The following is a 6,000-nucleotide window of genomic DNA, read 5'->3' as shown; positions in this document are numbered from 1 at the left end:
AGGGTGAGGAAGGCTTGGTGAGAACGGAAAGTTCCATAGATTGATCAGTGGTAGTTACAATTGAGGCAAGGAGATCGGAAGTCTTCTCAGCCGTTGAAGGAAGTGGTGTGACGATCCTTCTTATTGGGTGATTCTAGTGTAGGACTTATGGTTAAGAAGAGGAGAAGAGAGGGTTTTTAAAAAGGATAGGATACTTATGAAGAGAGAGGAATAGGCACCTGTTCTGAAACGGCGGTTGGGCATGGAGAATTGCAATGTTTCAGAGGGAATGGAATGGTTTGAAATGAAGGGACGTGACAGCAGGATCTGAAAAGTTGATGACATGGTAATTGTACTTTGCACCCCTTTTAAGACGTGTATTAAAAGGATGCACAGAACTACTAATCTTTGGTACAAGAACCTGGTTCTTGATTTTTTTTTTTGAAAAGAATCAATCCTTTTTATCATTCATGCACTACATCTATCGCCTCTATGCTCATCATGCTTGTTTACCTGCAGCGGTATTGAAGTGGCCAGAAAACACTTTGAGCCACTTATTTCTTAAGGGTAAAAGCAGCTAAAGAGGAATTAGGTTCTCAATTTGGCTTCTACAGCCCCAGCTTCACTCTGTTTCTTTCAAACTGTTCCCTACTTAGCGCCTTGGTGAAAATGCTTGCAATTTGTCTTCTGTGCAGCAGAACTTCATACATATCAGCCCTTTCTCCACATTGTCTATCAGAAAATGATGCCTCACATCGATATGTTTTGTCCTTTTATGTTGAACTGGATTCTTGGCCATGTTGAGTGCACTGGTGTTGTCTTATATGAGGGGCACACTCTCAGTGAGTACCCCAAAGTCCTCCAGTTGCTGCTTGATCTATAGAAGCTGAGCGCAGCAGGATGCTGCAGCTATATATTCAGCTTCAGCTGTCGAAAGAGCCACTGAATTTTGCTTCCTTGTACCCCAAGAGATAGGACATGAATCTAAGAAGTGATCCATTCCAGCAGCTATATATTCAGCTTCAGCTGTCGAAAGAGCCACTGAATTTTGCTTCCTTGTACCCCAAGAGATAGGACATGAATCTAAGAAGTGATCCATTCCAGAAGTGTTTTTTCTTTCCACAAGATAACCTGCATAGTCTGTATCAGCATACCGAATCAAATTAAAACTATCACCTGATGGATAATACAGCACCAGGTCCTGTGTTCCTTTGAGATATCTCAGTATTCTTTTGGCAGCCTTCAAGTGAGATTCCTTGGGATTTGATTGAAACCTAGCACAAAACCCCACGCTGAAAACAATATCAGGTCGACTGGCAGTGAGATAGAGGAGAGACCCAATAATGCCTCTATACATGGTTTGATTCACAGGAGATCCAGTTTCATCCATGTCCAGTCGAGTGGCAGTTGCAATGGGAGTGTCTATAACCTTTGATGCTTCCATGTCAAACCTCTTCAAGAGCTCCCTGATGTATTTTTGCTGACAAATGGATATACCCTTTGGGGTCTGTTTTACTTGAAGACCCAAGAAGAAGTTTAATTCCCCCATCATGCTCATTCTAAATTCACTTCCCATGAGTTTTGCAAATTTTTCACACGGAGAGTCAGTTGTTGCTCTAAAAATGATATCATCAACATAAACCTGAAAAATGAGCAGGTTCCTTCCTCGTTTCTTTAGGAAAAGGGTGTTTTCAATTTTCCCTATCTTAAAACCATTTTCTAAGAGGAAATTTGACAGTCTTTCATACCAAGCTCGAGGAGCCTGCTTTAGCCCTTACAGAGCTTTGTCCAGTTTGAAAACATATTCAGGGTGCTCATGACATTCAAACCCTGGAGACTGTTTCACATAGACTTCTTCCTTAAGGAGTCAATTCAAAAAAGCACTCTTGACATCCATTTGGAACAAGGTGAATTTCATATGAGATGCAAAAGCGATTAGAATTTTGATAGCTTCCATGCGAGCCACTGGAGCAAACGTTTCATCATAGTCAATCCCTTCCTCCTGATTGTAGCCTTGGACCACTAGCCTGGCCTTGTTCCTTATGGTAATTCCATGTTTATCGAGCTTGTTTTTGAATACCCATCTGGTTTCTATAATGGTTCGATCTGGGGGTCTAGGTACCAGGTGCCACATATTGTTTCTCTCAAACTGATGCAGCTCGTCTTGCATGGCTGTAATCAAATCTGCATCTTTCAAGGCTTCCTTGATATTTTTTGGTTCTATCTGGGAGAGAAAGGCTGAGAAGGCAAGTGAATTTCTGGCTCTTGACCTAGTTTTTACTCCGGAATCTAGAGGAGTGATGATGTTGTCTATAGGATGAGAGCTTTGGTGTCTCCAGTTAGACGCCTGAGGTTCATTCTGAGAGGAGAAAGGTATGTTTGGCTGATTTTCCACTATCCTTCTCTCAGGTGCTAGTGGAGTTCCCTGAACTGCATCAACCACTCTTTGTTCAGCTTCAGTGGTTGTAATTGAAGTGCTTGGTTCTGTTGACGATGAGGCAGCGTTGTCTTTATTTGGCTCCTTTACTTGACTCATCGTATCTGCCTTTCCGTTTGTCATGTTAATGACTTCACCGGGAACTAGTAAGGGTTCTCCATCTTGATCTTCCTCAGCACTCTTCTCAAATGATGGATAAGATTCATCAAAAATAACATGGACACTTTCGTCAACACATTGAGTCCGCTTGTTATATATCTTGTAAGACTTTCTTTGAGAAGAGTAAACCAGAAATATTCCTTTGTCACTCTTGGCATCGAATTTACCAAGCTGATCCTTTCCATTGTTGAGAACATAGCGTTTACATCCAAATGTTCTTAGGTGAGTCAGCTTGGGTTTTCTTCCATTCAACAATTCATACGGGGTCTTGTTCAGAAGTGATCTGATCATGCACCTGTTCACTAAGTAGCAGACAGTGTTGACAGCTTCAACCCAGAAGTTCTTTGCAATTCCACTGTCAATCAGCATTGTTCTTGTCATTTCTTCCAGAGTTTTGTTCTTCCTTTCTACTACTCCATTTTGCCTGGGAGTTCTGGGAGCTGAGAAGTTGTGAGTGATGCCATTTTCCTTACAGAATTCATCAAATTTGACATTGTCAAATTCTGTCCCATGATCTGATCTAATGCATACAAATCTAGACTCCATCTTCACCTGGATTTTCTTCACAAAGGCCACAAACACTTCAATAGTTTCATCTTTTGTTCTGAGAAACAGAGTCCATGTGAATCTGGAATAGTCATCCACAATTACGAAAATGTATCTTCTTCCTGCTCTGCTTTGCACTCTCACAGGTCCACACATATCCATATGCAGAAGCTCAAGTGGCTTTGAGGTGCTCACATCTCTTTTAGACTTAAAGGAGGACTTCATATGTTTTCCTCTAGCACATGCATCATAGACTTTTTGCATCTTGAATTGTGACATAGGCAGACCATGGACCAGGTCCTTCTTAATTAGTTTGTTCAGAAGGGAAAAGCTTGCATGGCCCAGTCTTCTGTGCCATAGTTCAGCATCATCGTCAACAGCTTTCAAACAACTCAGATCACCACTCTGTAAGGATTCGAAATCAGCAACATAGATGTTATTGTATCTTTTGGCCACCAGTACTATTTCATCGGTCACAAGGTTAGTGACTATACATATTTTGGACAAGAATTCCACCTTGTTTCCTTTATCACAGATTTGAGAAACACTCAGGAGACTGTACTTAAGCCCATTGACATAGTACACATTTTCAATAGAATGAGTGAGTGACTTCCCAACTTTTCCAACTCCAAGAATGTACCCCTTTTTACCATTGCCAATGGATACACTCCCTCATTGCAGGGCTTTTAGTGAAAGAAAGTTTGTGGTGCTCCCAGTCATGTGTTTTGAACACCCACTATCCATGAATCATTTTTGACCGCTTCCTTTCACTGTTCCCTGCACAAGAGATTAGGAGTTAGTTTTAGGAACCCAAACAAGTTTGGGGTCCATTGTAGTAAGCAAGAGGATGAATAAGAGATCTCTTAGTCCATGCAGGTAATGTGCGTGTTTTTTGTGAGTGGAACCTGGTCCCTCTTTTGTAGTCACAATTTCAGTAAACACTTTGTCTTTCTTTGATTGATTCTTGGCCTGGACACCTTCCTTGAAGCGCCCATTGTTCCCACATCGTGTACGAGGCCAGTTATCAGAGACAGTGACGTACTTACTGTGAGGGTTGTGAGGAGTTTTTCTCTTTGGAGCCCTGCTCCCTGCCTTTTTTCACAATCATTAGTAAGCAAGGCAGTGGTAGCTTCTGAGGACCAGGTCCACTTTAGGGACTTTTCAAGATCATTCATTACTCTTTCTAGATTAGTTTTGAGAAGCTCCTTTTTCTCAGTTTCAGCACACATCCTAAATCTCATAGCTTTCACCTCATTTTCAAGCCTAATGTGTTCCTTATTTGCTATCTCCTTTCCCTTTTCAGAACTTTCAGGTTTTGACTTAGTCCATGGTTTCACTATTGTTTCCCTTTGGTCTGCAATTTCTACCAACATATCACTCTTTTCTTTTCTGAGGGTTTCAATGGTTTTCTTATGGTCAGTAACTACAACCACTAAGTCGTCTCTAATATGTTCAGATTCTCCTAATTTTAAGATCAAAGAATCCCTATCCTCCACAAGACTATGAAAGGCAGTAATTAAAACATAAGCTAAAGACATGAGTTTTTTTGGAGAATAGGATTTCAGATTTCTGTGAACATCCCTGAAGTTTACCTCTTTGTTGCTATTGTCTTCATCATCATCTGATTGAGCCATCAAAGCAAAAGTTGAGTCATATCCAATCTCCTCGCCTTCAACTCCCATCATGGAACTATCTATAGTATTAGGTTTATCTTCAGACTGTTTTACTTGTGTAGTTCCCTCATGAGCTGTTTGCAAAGCTTCCCATATCTCCTTGGCAGTGTCGTAGGTAGAGATTCTATTATACTCTTTAGGTCCCATTCCACATACTAGAATTTTCTTGGCACAAAAATTCTTCTCCACGGCTTTCTTGTCTTCTTCAGTGTATTCTTTGCTGGTTTTTGCCATTGAAAATGGAAATTCCTTTAGTACCTTGATTGGAACATAAGGACCATCACAAATGATATCCCATAGCTCACAATCCTCGGCCATGATGAAATCGTTCATTCCAGCTTTCCACCACCAATAGTATTGTCCATTAAACTTGGGGGGTCGGTATATGGATTGACCTTCTTCAAAATTTGGTGGAGCCACCATGACAATCCTTCCTAGGTGTTAGCCTGATAGGAGGAACCTGCTCTGATACCAATTGTTAGCTTGTATGGGTCCACCGAACCGTAGTGCACCTGGTTCTCTACAAGATTCTGCTGAGAATGCTAATAAAACAGTACGTAAATAAGGCAGAGGATTTTTACGTGGAAAAATCCCATACAAGGGGATCAAAAAACCACGACCTACACCTGTAGGCTTTTAACTTCACTAACTTGCAATCTACCTATTACAAGCCACTTTGTAATGATTTCTATTGCAATGGATTTACTCAACTAACTTGTGGTACTCTTACCACAAGCCACTTTATGACTTCCTAGTTACAAAGGCTTTTTCTAACTTGTGATGCTCTTACCACAAGCCACTTCGTAACTCTACAATTACAAAGACTTTTCCTTATGACTAAATCTAGTCACAACATAAACTCAAGGAGTTTACGGATTTACAAGAGGACTCCTAATCAAATGCTTCTAGGTAAGCAATTTAGGAGATACAATAAGTACAATAACAAGGTTACAACTCAACTAGGACAACAACAGGCTATCTTTTAGGAACTGGTCCGTAGTTGCGTTCAACCTTATTCTTCAAGCTTGTGAGGATTGATTTCTCTATTTTTGCAAGAAGCTTGAATAAGATACAGAAACCTTCCAGTGATGTTTTGTATAAAACTCATTGTGGGTACATCTTGATCATATCAGATGAAATGATGTGAGTGCTTTGTTTGGTTAGAGAATGAGTGGGCGGACAGTGCAGTGCGGCAGAAACAGTGTC

The sequence above is a fragment of the Nicotiana attenuata genome, unplaced genomic scaffold (genome assembly GCF_001879085.1).
Source record: "Nicotiana attenuata strain UT unplaced genomic scaffold, NIATTr2, whole genome shotgun sequence".
Lineage (NCBI taxonomy): Eukaryota > Viridiplantae > Streptophyta > Magnoliopsida > Solanales > Solanaceae > Nicotiana > Nicotiana attenuata.
Note: the sequence above shows the minus strand (reverse complement) of the source record.